General features: G+C 36.9%; 1 non-coding gene across 1 annotated transcript; it reads left to right on the top strand.

The window, feature by feature from the left end:
- Positions 1–1,567: 1,567 nt before the first annotated feature.
- LOC113898931 lies at positions 1,568–1,674 on the top strand. Its single transcript, XR_003512787.1, has one exon. It is a non-coding gene; the product is annotated as a U6 spliceosomal RNA (small nuclear RNA).
- The last annotated feature ends 14,842 nt before the right edge of the window (positions 1,675–16,516 follow it).

Raw genomic sequence — 16,516 nt, 5'->3', positions numbered from 1 at the left:
CACATCAAGAGAAGGAAGACAGCTTCATTTTGTCTGCATCATCCATTACTCAGCACCAAGAGGGAACTTCCCAGATAAGAAGAGTTCTTCTTACCAGGAAAGGAAAAGTAAGCTTCCCCAGCCTTTAGGGCACCACATGAAATTCCCTTTTTGATTTTACCCCACCTAGATTCAGCAAAGCTGAGACATATATAGAGACTACAGAGATGGCTAGGGACATGGAAGAAAACCACAGGTTACCAATTGCAGTCATGCAGTGAGAGAGACTGTGGTATATAGTGACCCATGTTGCAGACAAATGAAGATTTTACTACTTAAAAAATAAAACAACAACAACAACAACAACAAAAAAAAACCAGACAGCACAGCTGTGGCAAACCTCCCAGCAGTGATGCTCTACTCAGGATGACAGACTGGATCCCTGCAGCTGACTCCTACCACTATATGCACACCTGGGGTTACCTCCCCCAGCTGTGCACTTGCACACTGCCAACCTGATATTTATCATTAACATCCACTGCAGTGCACATATCTGCAGACATGGGAGAGCATGCCAATAGCCAGGGCCCCACAGCTGCTTTGGGACCTGGATCAGGTTTTCTCTTCTGTCACTGGTCTGCAAAATTGTGCTCCAGGGCCTACTCTCACCACTACTATTCAACAAAGTACTGGAAATCCTAACCAGAGAAATCGGGCAAGAAAAAGAAATAAAAGGTGTCTTATTTGGAAATGAACAAAGTAAAATTGTCTTTGTTTGCAGGTAATATAATCTTAAATACAGAAAATCCTGAAGCCTCCACCAAAAGACTGTTGGAACTAATAAACAAATATTGTGAACTTGTAGGATACAAAATCAACATATAGAAATTATAATAGTTGTTTTTCTATACTCTAACTGCAATATTTCAAAAAAGTAAATTTTTAAAAAATTCTTATTCACAGTAGCATCAAAAAACAATAAAATACTTAGGAATAAATTTAACCAAGGAAGTAAAAGATCTATACACTAAAACAATAAGACTTCAAAGAAAGAAACTGAAAAACACAACCAAATGGAAAGATATCCCATGGTTTATGGGTCAAGAATTAATATTGTTAAATGTTTATACTCTCCAAAGTCATCTATAGATTCAATACAGTATCTATCAAAATTCTAATACATTTTCACAGAAATAGAAAAAGCAGTTCTAAAAATTATATGGAACCATAAAAGACCCCAAATAGCCAAAGCAGTCCTGAGAAAGAGGAACAAAGCTGGAGGTATCAGACTCCTGATTCAAAATCATACTATAAAACTATAGAAATCAAAACAATATGGTACTGACATAAAAATAAACAGTATAGACCAATGGAAGAGAATCTAAGAGCCCAGAAATAAGTCCTCACAATACAGTCAACTAATATTTAACAAGAGATCTCTTCAATAAATAGTGTTGGGAAATATATAAATACATGCAAAATGATAACACTGATGTCTATCTTACACCACTCACAAAAACTAACTGAAAAGTCCAGGACTTAAACATAAAAACTGAAACCACAAAACTCTTATAAAAAACACAGGTGTGTGCTCGCTTTGGCAGCACATATACTAAAATTGGAACGATACAGAGAAGATTAGCATGGCCCCCGTTCAAGGATGACATGCAAATTCGTGAAGCATTCCATATTTTTAGGAACATACCTCAACATAATAAAAGCTATATATGACAAACCCACAGCAAACATTATCCTCAATGGTGAAAAATTGAAAGCATTTCCTCTAAAGTCAGGAACAAGACAAGGGTGCCCACTTTCACCATTACTATTCAACATAGTTTTGGAAGTTTTGGCCACAGCAATCAGAGCAGAAAAAGAAATAAAAGGAATCCAAATTGGAAAAGAAGAAGTAAAACTCTCACTATTTGCAGATGACATGATCCTCTACATAGAAAACCCTAAAGACTCCACCAGAAAATCACTAGAACTAATCAATGACTATAGTAAAGTTGCAGGATATAAAATCAACACACAGAAATCCCTTGCATTCCTATACACTAATAATGAGAAAACAGAAAGAGAAATTAAGGAAACAATTCCATTCACCATTGCAACAGAAAGAATAAAATACTTAGGAATATATCTACCTAAAGAAACTAAAGACCTATATATAGAAAACTATAAAACACTGGTGAAAGAAATCAAAGAGGACACTAATAGATGGAGAAATATACCATGTTCATGGATTGGAGGAAACAATATAGTGAAAATAAGTATACTACCCAAAACAATTTATAGATTCAATGCAATCCCTATCAAGCTACCAACTGTATTCTTCACAGAGCTAGAACAAATAATTTCACAATTTTTATGGAAATACAAAAAAACTCGAATAGCCAAAGCGATCTTGAGAAAGAAGAATGGAACTGGAGGAATCAACCTACCTGACTTCAGGCTCTACTACAAAGCCACAGTCATCAAGACAGTATGGTACTGGCACAAAGACAGAAATATAGATCAATGGAACAAAATAGAAAGCCCAGAGATAAATCCACACACATATGGACACCTTATCTTTGACAAAGAAGGCAAGAATATACAATAGATTAAAGACAATCTCTTTAACAAGGGGTGCTGGGAAATCTGGTCAACCACTTGTAAAAGAATGAAACTAGAACACTTTCTAACACCATACACAAAAATAAACTCAAAATGGATTAAAGTTCTAAACATAAGACCAGAAACTATAAAACTCCTAGAGGAGAACATAGGCAAAACACTCTCTGACATACATCACAGCAGGATCCTCTATGACCCACCTCCCAGAATATTGGAAATAAAAGCAAAAATAAACAAATGGGACCTAATTAACCTTAAAAGCTTCTGCACATCAAAGGAAACTATTAGCAAGGTGAAAAGACAGCCTTCAGAATGGGAGAAAATAATAGCAAATGAAGCAACTGACAAACAACTAATCTCAAAAATATACAAGCAACTCCTACAGCTCAACTCCAGAAAAATAAATGACCCAATCAAAAAATGGGCCAAAGACCTAAATAGACATTTCTCCAAAGAAGACATACAGATGGCTAACAAACACATGAAAAGATGCTCAACATCACTCATTATCAGAGAAATGCAAATCGAAACCACAATGAGGTACCATTTCACACCAGTCAGAATGGCTGCGATCCAAAAGTCTACAAATAATAAATGCTGGAGAGGGTGTGGAGAAAAGGAAACCCTCTTACACTGTTGGTGGGAATGCAAACTAGTACAGCCACTATGGAGAACAGTGTGGAGATTCCTTAAAAAACTGGAAATAGAACTGCCTTATGATCCAGCAATCCCACTGCTGGGCATACACACTGAGGAAACCAGAAGGGAAAGAGACACGTGTACCCCAATGTTCATTGCAGCACTGTTTATAATAGCCAGGACATGGAAGCAACCTAGATGTCCATCAGCAGATGAATGGATAAGAAAGCTGTGGTACATATACACAATGGAGTATTACTCAGCCCTTAAAAAGAATACATTTGAATCAGTTCTAATGAGGTGGATGAAACTGGAGCCTATTATACAGAGTGAAGTAAGCTAGAAGGAAAAACACCAATACAGTATACTAACACATATATATGGAATTTAGAAAGATGGTAACAATAACCCAGTGTACGAGACAGCAAAAGAGACAGTGATGTATAGAACAGTCTTATGGAGTCTGTGGGAGAGGGAGAGGGTGGGAAGATTCGGGAGAATGGCATTGAAACATGTAAAATATCATGTAAGAAACGAGTTGCCAGTCCAGGTTCGATGCACGATACTGGATGCTTGGGGCTGGTGCACTGGGATGACCCAGAGGGATGGTATGGGGAGGGAGGAGGGAGGAGGGTTCAGGATGGGGAACACATGTATACCTGTGGCGGATTCATTTTGATATTTGGCAAAACTAATACAATTATATAAATTTTAAAAATAAAATAAAATTTTAAAAAAATTAAAAAAAAATAGGTGAAAAGCTTCTTGACAAAACTTTGGCAAATTGTCTTTTGTGTATGACACCAAAAGCAAAAATAAATAAGTAGGAGCAAATAAAACTAAACAGCACAGAAAAAGAAACAAGAAAGTGAAAAGTTGGCCTACCAAATGGGAGTAAACATTTACAAATTATATCTCATAAAGGGCTAATATCCAAAATACATTAAAAAAAATTCATACAACTCAAAAGCAAACCATCCAGTTAAAAACGGAGCAGAGGAACTAATTAGACATTTTTCCAAAGAAGACATACAAGTGGCCAATAGATACATGAAAAGTTGATCATCACTAGTCACTATGTCCGAGAAGGCAATGGCACCCCACTCCAGTAATCTTGCCTGGAAAATCCCATGGACGGAGGAGCCTGGAAGACTGCAGTCTATGGGGTCGCTGAGGGTTGGACACGACTGAGCGACTTCATTTTCACTTTTCACTTTCATGCATTGGAGAAGGAAATGGCAACCCACTCCAGTGTTCTTGCCTGGAGAATCCCAGAGACGGGGGAGCCTGGTGGGCTGCCGTCTATGGGGTCGCACAGAGTCAGACAAGACTGAAGTGACTTAGTAGTAGTAGTAGTCACTATGTACATACAAGTCAGAACCACAGTGAGATATTATCTCACACCTCTTAAAATCGCAGTCATCAAAATGACAAGAGATAAAAAGCACTGGTAAATATGTGGAGAAAGGGAACCTTCGTGCACTGTTGATGGCCATGTATAAATTGGTTCATCCACTATAGAAAGCAGTATGGAAATTCCTCAAAAAATCAAAAATTGGACTTCCTTGGTAGTGCAGTGGGTAAGAATCCATCTGACAATGCAGGGTACATGGATTCAATACCTTGTCCAGGAAGATTCCATGTACGAAAGAGCAACTGAGCCCATGTGTCACAACTACTCAACTTGCATTCTAGAACTGAACTGAACGGAACCGGAGCCTCAACTACTTAGCCTGCATGCCACAACTACCCTGCCTAGAGCCTGCGTTTCACCAGAGAAGCCACCTCAATGGGAAGCTCACACACCACAATCAAGAGTGGCCCCCTACTCGCCACAGCTAGAGAAAGCTGGAGGCCTGAGCAAAGCAATGAAGACCCAGCATAGTCAAAAATAAATTAAAAAAAAAATTACCATTATGAAAGATCAACCTAACCCAGTCACCACATGTTAAAAATAGTCTCTTAAACAATGTAACCCATCAGTCCAGTTCAGTCTCTCAGTCGTGTCCAACTCTTTGCGACCCCATGAATCACAGCACGCCAGGCCTCCCTGTCCATCACCAACTCCCGGAGTTCACTCAGACTCACATCCATCAAGTCAGTGATGCCATCCAGCCATCTCATCCTCTGTCGTCCCCTTCTCCTCCTGCCCCCAATGCCTCCCAGCATCAGAGTCTTTTCCAATGAGTCAACTCTTCGCATGAGGTGGCCAAAGTGCTGGAGTTTCAGATTTAGCATCATTCTTTCCAAAGAAATCCCAGGGCTGATCTCCTTCACAATGGACTGGTTGGATCTCCTAGCAGTCCAAGGGACTCTCAAGTCTTCTCCAACACCACAGTTCAAAAGCATCAATTCTTCAGTGCTCAGCCTTCTTCACAGTCCAACTCTCACATCCATGCATGACCACTGGAAAAATCATAGCCTTGACTAGACAGACCTTTGTTGGCAAAGTAATGTCTCTGCTTTTCAATATGCTATCTAGATTGGTCATAACTTTTCTTCCAAGGAGTAAGCGTCTTTTAATTTCATGGCTGCAGTCACCATCTGCAGTGATTTTGGAGCCCAGAAAAATAAAGTCTGACACTGTTTCCACTGTTTCCCCATCTATTTCCCATGAAGTGATGGGACCAGATGCCATGATCTTAGTTTCCTGAATGTTGAGCTTTAAGCCGACTTTTTCACTCTCCTCTTTCACCTTCATCAAGAGGCTTTTTAGTTCCTCTTCACTTTCTGCCATAAGGGTGGTGTCATCTGCATATCTGAGGTGGTTGATATTTCTCCTGGAAATCTTGATTCCAGCTTGTGCTTCTTCCAGTCCAGCGTTTCTCATGATGTACTCTGCATATAAGTTAAATAAGCAGGGTGACAATATACAGCCTTGACATACTCCTTTTTCTATTTGGAACCAGTCTGTTGTTCCATGTCCAGTTCTAACTGTTGCTTCCTGACCTGCATACAGATTTCTCAAGAGGCAGGTCAGGTGGTCTGGTATTCCCATCTCTTTCAGAATTTTCCACAGTTTATTGTGAGCCACACAGGCAAAGGCTTTGGCATAGTCAATAAAGCAGAAATAGATGTTTTTCTGGAACTCTCTTGCTTTTTCCATGATCCAGTGGATGTTGGCAATTTGATCTCTGGTTCCTCTGCCTTTTCTAAAACCAGCTTGAACAACTGGAAGTTCACAGTTCATGTATTGCTGAAGCCTGGCTTGGAGAATTTTGAGCATTACTTTACTGGCATGTGAGATGAGTGCAATTGTGCGGTAGTTTGAGCATTCTTTGGCATTGCCTTTCTTTGGGATTGCAATGGAAACTGACCTTTTTCAGTCCTGTGGCCACTGCTGAGTTTTCCAAATTTGCTGGCATATTGAGTGCAGTACTTTCATAGCATCATCTTTCAGGATTTGAAATAGCTCAACTGGAATTCCATCACCTCCACTAGCTTTGTTCATAGTGATGCTTTCTAAGGCCCACTTGACTTCACATTCCAGGATGTCTGGCTCTAGGTTGGTGATCACACCATCGTGAGTATCTGGGTCGTGAAGATCTTTTTTGTACAGTTCTTCTGTGTATTCTTGCCACCTCTTCTTAATATCTTCTGCTTCTGTTAGGTCCATACCATTTCTGTCCTTTATCGAGCCCATCTTTGCATGAAATGTTCCCTTGGTATCTCTAACTTTCTTGAAGAGACCTCTAGTCTTTCCCATTCTGTTGTTCTCCTCTATCTCTTTGCATTGATCGCTGAGGAAGGCTTTCTTATCTCTTCTTGCTATTCTTTGGAACTCTGCATTCAGATGCTTATATCTTTCCTTTTCTCCTTTGCTTTTTGCTTCTCTTCACAGCTATTTGTAAGCTACCCAGAGTTATTTAAAAAATCAAAAATTGCTCCAATTTTCTCATACACATATTTGTGTATGTGTAACATACAAATCAACCAAGATCAACCCAAGAAAGTATGTTGCTGCCAGTAATTTTTTGTCACTGTATGCTGCTGCTGCTGCTAAGTCACTTCAGTCTTGTCCAACTCTGTGTGACCCCATAGACGACAGCCCACCAGGCTTCCCCATCCCTGGGATTCTCCAGGCAAGAACACTGGAGTGGGTCGCCATTTCCTTCTCCAACGCATGAAAGTGAAAAGTGAAAGTGAAGTCGCTCAGTCGTGTCCGACTCTTAGCGACCCCATGGACTGCAGCCCACCAGGCTCCTCTGTCCATGGGATTTTCCAGGCAAGAGTACTGGAGTGGGGTGCCATTGCCTTCTCCGTGTCACTGTATACTATTTGTTTTTTTCTCTGTGCCACATTATTTTGTTCAAACTATTCTCACTGTGTGCGTTATTTCCATTATTTTTGCCATTACAAATAAAACTATCAAATCATATAGAATTGTATTTACATATTAATTTTGTAGCCAACAACCTTATTAAAATGTCTTTTTCGGTTAATTTGTCTTTAATTTTTTACTGTTCTATGTTTATTTATAAAATCCACAAATAATGACATCTTTGCTTTTTTTTACAGTCCACATATCCTTTATTTTTCTTTCTTACTATACTGGACCTGTAGTACATATTGAGTCTACCAATCAGACTGTGGTTCAAATTCTCAGTTACAGCTTTTTATTCTTCTCAGCACAGCATTTATGTTCAAGAAAGTTGATTTTCCTTGTTATGTTCTGGGGTGTGAAATAAGAGAGGGAAGGTTTAATCCTGGCTCACCATCCATTTGACATCCTAGTTTTAGGGGGGAGGCATGTTTTTCTATTAGACTCCTTATCTTGAACAAGTCTTGGGCTGTGGTTCCTGTTGTAATATCCTGTGAGGCCATGGAGAAACATGGTTAGAAACATAAGCCAGTTCTATTTCTCAATTTACCTTTCTGAGCTCTTGACTTAACTTAGATAATTGACCTGAAATTTTCTTACATTATTACCAGTTCACTGATACATTTAAGAAAGTTTTATAAATATATTTTATGAGAAATATTTAGTTATTTTTATTGGCAAGTCAGTCCAGGCATCCAGCCATATTTCCAGAAAAAAACCAGGTGAGTGGAAGAACTGTGAAAACAAACTAGGTTGCTGATTCTTCAGACAAGACGCAAGAACTAGTTTAAGCATACCCTTTAAAGTAAGGCCAGTTTTCTAAACAATTTTGAAATCCTTTCTCAAAATGTAATAACAATGCCAAAATTTTTTTCCTTTTCCAGTAAAAGCCCTATACTACATATCTGACAGTAGATAAAAATATCAGGAGAAATGTAGTCATTTCACCCTGATGTCATTTCTCTCAGTGAACACACTTTTACATTTTTATTCTGAAAAACTATCTCCATGCCAACACGTATTATGCCAGTCAGTTACACACCAACTTTTGAACTCTAAACACCCACACAAAGATCTTCATGACTGACTCTCACTTCTCAGAAATAAAACAGTAATGTTCCAGGATTCATGAGAGATCATAGTATTCTTTTATAGTCATTTGATGTATGGTTCCAAAATGCCAGACAGAAACCCATAATGCCTTCAGAATTTGTGCCAAGTACACATAGTGGAGATTACTCAGATAAAGTAGTGTTAATCTTAAAGACATTTACTATTTTCTTAGAATGACAAAAGGGCATTCATAAAATTTTATGTCTAACTCACTTTGTTTATTCTATGGGTGTGACCTTTAGTTGTTTGTTTTGCTATTTAATTCAATGTTTGCCCAACAAAATGACAGGGATTTTGAGTCCCATTTTACTGCATCCAGCATAACTCAAGTTACCAATCTTGACTCACATATTCAGAAGAGGAAAACAGTCACTAAAATAAGGAACCAAGAACTCCACTTTTGTATCCATAATGTCACTACCCCTACTAAACTTCTTTAACTCAATACTATTCATAGATTTGCTTATTCAAACAAATTATCTCCAAGAAGACATCTACGGTAAAATATTTACTTGTAAAAAGAAAATCATGTGTCCTGAAGATTTTAATTAATGGTAAAATATGAAATGTTGTCACTGAGTTTTGCTTCCTCAATTTTTTTTTTAATCCAAGAAATGATAGCAAGAAGGCTATGGGAGTGATATGAATAAAATTATTAACATAGCATTTTTGTATTTTACAGATAATAAAGACAGTGATAGAATCTAAAATCCCAATATCTTTAATATATGTAATAGATTTCACATTGGCTTCCTGTGTAGTTTCATCTGAAACATGTTTAGACCTAACTTCAACTGTCAAGACATAGAATAAAACAATCGTTATCAATACTCATCACCACTTCAATTGCTTGCAGTAGACATAAGGAAAAGAATAACACAGTACTGTAAGTACTTGCATTCAAGTACTAGCTACAAGCCATGGCATGTGGGTAGAAAAAAGTGCTTTTAAGACACATAAGGTGCAATATTATACAATTACTAAATGAAGAATTAAGAATCCTGGAGAGGCAGTTAAAAAAAAAATGAACTCACTGGGTTTAAGTATTAGAATAAAAGAAGAAAAATAAAGAAAAAAACATAAGGTAACAGAAAATGTATTCCCTCAAATTTAATCAGTAAATGCAGACTTACAGTGTTCTACCCAATGTCACATAACTAATTTATTCTATCAATGTCTCATTATTTTTCTTAGCCTGACAAGTTGGGAAAATATGTTACAATAGTTCATAAAATCTTTGCTAATGCCCCTACCTTGTCAAATAGTTAGTGATCTGGAACCAATGAGAAAAAAAAAAAAAAGGCAGATTTTATATGTTTTTCCTTTTGCTTGCTAATTAACCCATGCCTACCAACAATCCAGTCTGTACTTTCTGATATCAAGACAGAGCTGTCTCAAGGCAAATTTGTTAGGGCTTGAGATTTCTTTCTCAGTAATACTAGACTTGAAGAGTTAGAATACTGGTGAAGAAAATACCCTGCCATTAGCTTCTTCACATTTCAGAACACAGCAGACAGCTCAGGGGCACTGTGGGTAAACAACAATGACAACCGAAATTCTGCCCATTAATTCAGTATCTTACTGTTTGCTGTTTGGTTTTCTGCAGAAACAAAACTCATAATTAGGCTAGGCAGTTGAGGACCTGCAATTACCTCTCTCTACCTTATGTTGAACTCTTTGCTTCCCTTTGCTTTAAATATTACAGAAGAATAATTTCATATGGGTGTAAAAAGCACCCAATAAAAGAAAGGCATAAAAAAATCACTATTGATTTGTATACAGTGTACTGTCATTTCTGTGGTAATGACTAGTTTATGACACAACTTTATAATCTGCACATGTCTTCAGAAGTTACTAAACATAACTAACAGAAATAAAGAATAACCCTGTGGAATAAGTCTTCAAGCATTATCTGACAGCTTGGCTAAAGGTGACAGAATTTTCTCTAAATAGCTCAGATTTTACAACAGTACTTAAACGAGAACTCATCCTCTCACACAGCAATAGTTTTGTTTTGTCTTCTGGGCTAATTTTCCCACAAGCATAAAACACTACTTATATTCACTGTGAAAAACTGTTAATATGCAGTTGTGATGGAGACAAAAAATTATACATGGAAGAACTGAATGATTTATTTTTCTTTCCCAAAGGTCTATACCTTAGATATACCTTAAACTCTTGTCTAAGGCAAAAAGTCAAGACAAATAATTTGTTACCTAGCTGGTAAGGCTTTATATAAAAGAGTGATTTTAGAGCAAAGAGTCAGACACTAAACTGAGGCTCAGAAACTCTTGCTATTGGTTGTAATCATTTTTATTTTAGAAGTTAAGTGTATTTCAGAAAAATGCTTCCTTTTGGTAGAGAGTAACAACATAGCTCATAACTCTCTTGTAAATATTCAAAGGAATTCTCAGAGAAACCTATATTTTACTCAATAAGTTGCTTGTAAATATGAACCAAAAGAAGTGTCATTCTCATCCCTAGGATGAAATTCCTAGCTTTTTTACATGAAGAATATTTTCAACTATTGATTCATCTTCATTTAAACCTCAAACATTTTTCAAATGATCACACAGTCTGTAACATAATACCTCAAAACTTAGTCCTGCATTCTCAGTCACTCACTCATCAGTCATGCCCGACTCTTTGTGGCCCCATGGACTGTAGCCTGCCAGGATCCTCTGTCCATGGGACTTCCCAGACAAGAATACTGGAGCAGGTTGCCATTTCCTCCTCCAGGGGATCTTCCCACCCCAGGGATAGAACTGAAGTCTCTTGAGTCTCCTGCATTGGCAGGCAGATTCTTTGCCACTGTGCCACCGGGGAAACACCAAAACTTACTACTAATCTCAAAACTTATTTTGGGATGTGTTTAGGCAGTAGTATAAAGCAATCAAATGTTTTATCACTTAGTAATAACATTATATCAAATTATACACTCCTGATTCTACTTTCTCATGATGAAATGACATATCAGCAATAAGCTGAGTCAGAGAAACTGAAAAGTTAGATTTACTGAACTGGGTGCTAGTCAGTACTGTTATTCTGACCCTCCCTTTCTCATTCATGTTCCAAAAGAATGTTTCAAATTAGCAGAAATTCTTTCTTACTGAATTTAAAAGATCATCTGACTGATAAGGCATTAAGTTCTTTTGTTTAAACAAAATAAGGGAAAAAATGATCAGAGATTCAAAAAATGGCTTAACAATTCAAAAGGGTAGCTCAACTAAATATTCTGATAAAGCAGAATTTTAGCATTATTTTTATCAACTTTTGGAAATAAAGGACACTAGCCAAAACACATGCTTATACTTATGGAACTACTTTAAGATATAAAATAGCATTACTTTTTGACTAGGATCAGTTGTTCTTCATTTTATTTGTTAAAACAGGCCTAAGTGTTAGTAAGCCTGTCATATGTCTAAAGAAGTCATGATTTTGTAATTAGTTATTTTTTATATTTATTTTACCAGTTGAGTAGTAAACATAATTGAATAATAACTGAATGATAAATAATACATATTTATATAAGTATATGTTTATATTGGGCTTCTCAGGTGGCTCAGTTGGATAAAGAACCCACCTACGATGCAGGAGATACAGGAGATGTGGGTTCAATCCCTGGGTCAGAAAGATTCCCTGGAGGAAGACATGGCAAACCACTTCAGTATTCTTGCCTGGAGAATCCCATGGACAGAGGAGCCTGGCAGAGTACAATTCATAGGGTCACAAAGAGTGAGACATGACTGAAGTGACTGAGCACACACACACACACACACACACACACGTCTATATTAATTATCATATATTCTGATTTCCCCCCTGTATTACAACTCAATTTGCTTCAGAAAAAAATAGTAAGATATTTTCATATCCTCTTCCTTTCCCTGCCCACTAAAAAGGTTTCTCTTTTGCCTCTTAATTTCCTGGAACTTCTGCAGTCAGAGTACCAGAAAAAAACTGAACAGAGTTCAAGCCAGTTGAGCCAGTTGAATTGCTTTAAATTGGAGATGACAAAGAGTTGCCAAAGAAAATTAGGGGAAAAAAAAAAGAAAAAACAAAGAAAAGGAGGGCAAGCAAGATAAAGATCAATCCAGGATGACTTTAGGGGATGTTTGAAGCACTGGGGATGAGAGTTTAGGGTGATTTGCTCTACTATGTGGGGCAGGACTCTAAGAAGATAGGTGAAAAAGAGGATTCAAAGAATTTTGTTGTATATTATGAATGAAACTTCTCTTTGGTGGCTTTTGGAGGAATACATTGGTAAATTGCTTTCTAAATTTTTAGCAAAGTTGTAGTATGTTTTCCATTTGTATATTTGTTTTCCAATTACATACCATATTCAGGTTGATTTCACAGTGAGAATGAGGTCCAGCTTTATCCAGATGATAATATAGATTAAGGATTATTGTTCCATGAGGTGATAGATATTTGATCTATAACTTCTAAGAAAATTAGTCTTATTTTTCAATTTCTTCCAAATTTTGTTGTAAGCTATAACATAACAATCCAGATGATTGAGAAACTGGTATATTTAGTAGCAAGTATTAGTTTACAAGTATTTAATGATTCACATAAATTAAAACAGATTGTTCCAGACACTATAAAATTCTTATTAGAGGGAAAACATAGGCAGAACACTCTTTGACATAAAATGCAGCAATATCTTTTTCGATGCACCTCCTAGAGTAAAGGAAACAAAAGCAAAAATAAACAAATGGGACCTAATTAAAGTTAAAAGCATCTGCACAGTTAGGAAACCCACAGAATGAGAGAAAATATTTGTAAATGATGCAACTGACAAAGAATTAATATATAAAGAGCTCATGCACCTCTATATTAAAAAAAAAAAACTCAAACAATCCAATCAAAAAATGAGCATAAAATGTAAATAAACAGTTCTCCAAAGAAGACATTTAGATGGGGGGAAAAAGCACATGAAAAGATGCTCAACATCACTAATTATCAGAGAAATGCAAATCAAAACTACAGTGAGGTATCACTTCACAGTGGTCAGAATGGCCATCACCGAAAAAGTCTACAGACAATAAATGCTGGAGAAGATGTGGAGAAAAGGGAACCCTCCTACACTGTTGGTTGGAATGTAAATTGGTACAATCACTATGGAGAACAGTAAGGAGGTTCCCTAAAGAACTTAAAATAGAACTATCATATGATCCATCAATCCTACTCTTGAGAAAACTGTAATTCAAAAGGATATATACCCCCAAGGTTCATTGTAATACTATTTACAATAGCCAAGACATGTCCATCAAAAGAAGAATGGATAAAGACATCATTGTATATATATATATACAATGGAATGTTACTTAGCCATAAAAAAGAATAAAATAATGCCATTTGCAGCAACATGGATGGACCTGGAGATTATTATACTAAGTGAAATAAGTCAGACAGAGAAAAACAAATACATGATATAACTCATATGTGAAATCTATTTTTTAAAATATACAAAAGAACTTATTTGCAAAACAGGACTAGAATTATAGATATTAAAAACAAACTTATGGTTACCAATAGGGAAACGTGGCAGGAGGGATAAATCAGGAACTTGGGATGAACACTCACACACTAAAATATATAAGATAGATGACAGATGAGGACCTACTGTATAGCACAGGGAACTCTACCCAATATTCTGTGATGACTTGTATGAGAAATGAATCTTAAAAAGAATAAATATATGTATATGCATAACTGAATCACTTTGCTGTATACCTGAAACTAACACAACATCGCAAATCAGCTGTATTCCAATATAATTAAAATTTCCTGGATTATCTTTTTTTTAAAGGTTCAGTGAAGCAAGGGGTTTATTTATTTGGTCTCCCTCAACATGTGGGATCTTAATTCCCTAACCAGGGATTGAACCCACACTTTGCATTGGAAGCTCAGAGTCTTAATCACTGGACCATCAGGGAAGTGCTAAAATATTTTTTTTTAAAAAAAGGTTGTGGCATTATAAGACCAAAATATTGCATAATTAACATTTATTGAATGCTTATTTTTTACCTGTTTTATTCTATGCAGTAATTAATTTGATATGCTCACCATGATGTAGAACTGTTTCCAAAGAGGAAACTGAGCAGCAATATAGTCAGGTTATGGAGAAGGCAATGGCACCCCACTCCAGTACTCTTGCCTGGAAAATCCCATGGATGGAGGAACCTGGTGGGCTACAGTCCATGGGGTCGCTAGGAGTCGGACACGACTGAGCGACTTCACTTTCACTTTTCACTTTCATGCATTGGAGAAGGAAATGGCAACCCACTCCAGTGTTCTTGCCGGGAGAATCCCAGAGACGGGGGAGCCTGGTGGGCTGCCGTCTCTGGGGTTGCAGAGAGTCAGACATGACTGAAGCAACTTAGCAGCAACAGCATAGTCAGGTTGCAGAGCCTGTCTTCCAGATTATACCATCTCTTTAATCAAGGCTTATATTTAATCTCTAAAGTATAAAACATTATATTACTGGTACTTACACAAATAGAAAAACATATAATAACATTTCATAATTAATAACAAAGCATATATATATAGGGAGATCTATTTTCACAGTATGGATTTCAAAACAATCTTATTCTCAATAATACAAATAGTATCTTTGTACTATATTCTGTTTATGTTCTACCTAATCCATCTATTCACCTTGCTTTCTGGATAGACCTGTCATTATTACAACTACTGAGTAATGCACACATCAATCTTCGTGCAATTTATTTGAGAAAAAAGTAGCAAAGTCATTTTTTTCCGTATTTTCTTTTAAGTAAGGAAAAGTACATGTGTCAGGTTGTCTCAGACATATAAAGGGAAAATTTGACTAAGGGCGTCTAAGAACACATAATTTCTACTCATGTATGTTACAAAAGAATGGAGGCTGTCTGCAGAGAGTGATGATAAATAGATTGATAGATAAATAACTATATATTGTAAATTATTTAATGTATATCATATATATACCTTGGGCTTCCCCAGTGGCTCAGCGGTAAAGAATCCACCTGCAATGCAGGAGATGTGCATTCGATCCTGGGTCAGGAAGATCTCCTAGAGAACGAAATGGCAACCCACTCCAGTGTTCTTGCCTGGAAAACGCCATGGACAGTGGAGCCTGGTGGGTTACGGGGGGCGCGGGTAGTAAAAGAGTCAGAAGCAACTTGGCGACAGAAGCAGCAGTAGCAGCAGCAGCATATACATTTGGCAACACTAATAGAGATAAATCATATTGTTGAATGAGATTGATAATAATGTTATATGCTATAATTTATTTCATTTATACAATATGTAACTGGCAAAACTAATAGATAAAAATCCTATTGTTGAATCTATTGTTGTTCTAGGGGCATAATAGGGGGCACAGACATATCAGTTAAAATTCAGGGTCACCTTAAAAAGTAATGTATATAACAGAAATGTGGAAATAGTCGGAGAAAGGCACTAAAACGGTCAATCTTTGAACAAATATATCTAATGATCACCATGGTAACAATCGTGACGGGGTAGCTATGGAAAAACATTTCCTTCACCATCTCAATAGATAATTTTCCTGAGGATGACCTATATTGAGGCTTTAACAGGATCACCTCTGTAGTTGAAAGAAAATTGCCACTTCCATAGGAAATTGCCTAGAAAACGACTTTCTCATAGAACCACCACCTGAGTCACTTCAAAATATAGTACATAAGGGACTGTTTTGAGAATGGTGAGAGCATTACTAGCATTCTAAGCGAGTGTTCCCAGAATCACTTAGACTAGGCTGAGTTCCAAACCATCCTTTTGTGTTGTTCCACAGGACTCTATAAATGAGGGATTTAAAACCCAGAAACTTCT

The sequence above is a fragment of the Bos indicus x Bos taurus genome, chromosome 9, assembly GCF_003369695.1.
Source record: "Bos indicus x Bos taurus breed Angus x Brahman F1 hybrid chromosome 9, Bos_hybrid_MaternalHap_v2.0, whole genome shotgun sequence".
Classification (NCBI taxonomy): Eukaryota; Metazoa; Chordata; class Mammalia; order Artiodactyla; family Bovidae; genus Bos; species Bos indicus x Bos taurus.
The sequence above is the reverse complement of the archived record's forward strand: the minus strand, read 5'-3'. Positions and strand labels throughout refer to the sequence as shown.